Here is a 2,114-nt window from a genome sequence, read left to right on the forward strand (position 1 = left end):
GTAGGAATAAACAAATAATTTAAATTTTTTACGCCATCTTTGATCTGCGCAGAGCGAATTATATCTATTGCACATCTGGACCCCAAATGTTAAGCAACATTGAGTGCAGTCAGTATAAAAGCCTTTGCATAAAATTTGACATGTGGAAACCTCAACAGAGGATCGGAATGCCAGGGTAGTTTTCATTTGATTTCCTGATATTTTTGTGCGTGCATCTTAAATAACGTCAGATCTGGTGAGGTGGCCGGGCAGCAGACGCACATATTATTTTTTCTCGCCGTTCGTCAGCTGACAAGATGCGATTCACATTTTTCCCCTCTCGATCTGCGTGGGCTGGCAGGCCGCCCCAGCAGATCTGACTCATGCGTAGTTCACGCACAAAAGGTTCATATTATTTGGCGGCAAAAGAAGTTCCACGTGAACTACACACGTCACGCTGGACTTTTTGGTCGGTAAAAATATCAAATTAACCTAATTCGACCCTCAAGAATCGATTCGTTTGCTCCAAATTTTCATCAAAGTGGGCCTTTAAGTCCGCGATAGTAATCTCATCTCACCTCATCATCTCAAAATTCTCATCTCATCATCTCAAGCCCTTTTATTGATTTTCTGCAGTTCGGTATAGGGACGGCAGTCGCGCGCACACATTTTCGCGACCTCACGCGTCAAGCGGCGAGCCTTGCAACCACTCGCGACCCCTCTGGGGTTGTTCACCTGTGTGCCACGATGCTGGCTGAGGCTTTCGGCGCCACACGCTAGCGTTGCGTAACGCGCACGAGGCGCCCGAAGTGGCGTCCGCGCGTCGCATCGAAGCGGCTCTATGAAATTTCGTGCCGTGCAGCGATCGCGCGCACGCACTTTCGCGGCCTCCTGCGTCGAGCGCCGACACTCTCATCCCCCCGTAACCCCATAGTGGTGGTTGAAACCGTTACTCCTAAGATCGCCGATGGCGTCGACGTCGCACCAAAGCGTTGCGTAGCGCGCACGAGGCCACCAAAGTAGCGTCCGCGCGTCGCATCAAAGCTGCTCTAAAGAAATTTCGTGCCGTGCCACGATTGCTCGCACGCACTTTCGCGGCCTCCTATGTTGAGCGCCGACCCTCTCATCCCCCCGTAACCCCATAGGGGTGGATTACCCCGTGTCCACTAAGATTGCGGACGTGGTCGGCGCCGCATCGAAGCGTTGCGTAGCGCGCACGAGGCGCCCAAAGTTGCGTCCGCGCGTCGCATCGGTGCGGCACTTGGTAAATTTCGAGCTGCATCTTCGGATTGGGCCCATAGCATAAGGTCATCTCCGTGGATTCACGCTCTCCCGCGTCGAGCACTGACCCTTGCATCCCCCCGCCACCCCTTGGGGGTGGTTCTCCCGCGTGCCCGGATAATCGCGGACGCGATCTGCGTCGCACCGTAGCGTCGTGTGACGCATACGCGTCGCTCGAGTTGGCGTGCGCGCGATGAGTCAGTGCAAACGAATCGATTCTTGAGGGTCGAATTAGGTTAATTTGATATTTTTACCGACCAAAAAGTCCAGCGTGACGTGCGTAAATCACGTGGAACTTCTTTTGCCGCCAAATAATATGAACCTTTTGTGCGCATACTACGCATGAGTCAGATCTGCTGGGTGGCCCGCCGGCAAGCCCACGCAGATGGAGAGGGGAAAAATTTGAATCGCATCTTGTCAGCTGACGAGTGGCGAGAAAAAATAATGTGCGTCGGCTGCCCGGTAGCGCCGGTAGCCTCACCAGATCTGACGCATGCGTAGTTCACGCACAAAAATATCAGGAAAACAAATGAAAACTACCGTGGCAATCCGATCCTCTTCTGAGGTTGCCACATGTCAAATTTCATGCAAAGGTTATTCATAATCATTAATTATAGGATCGTGTAAGGCCTTAAAACCTGCAAAATATGATACGATTTCTCGGATTTGACTGCAAAATTCCAGTTTCTTAAACACAACACTCGTTTAATTCAGATTATTAGGACCGAGCAGCTGGACACCCTAGCCACAATGCTCGCCAGCGCCACCAAGCAATAACTATCGAAGGTGTGTTTGTTTACATCTTCTCTCCTCTCGACATCGGAGGGTCGTGCGAGTGCACGCTGTCCATTCGG

This window comes from Cloeon dipterum, chromosome 1 (genome assembly GCF_949628265.1).
Source record: "Cloeon dipterum chromosome 1, ieCloDipt1.1, whole genome shotgun sequence".
Lineage (NCBI taxonomy): Eukaryota > Metazoa > Arthropoda > Insecta > Ephemeroptera > Baetidae > Cloeon > Cloeon dipterum.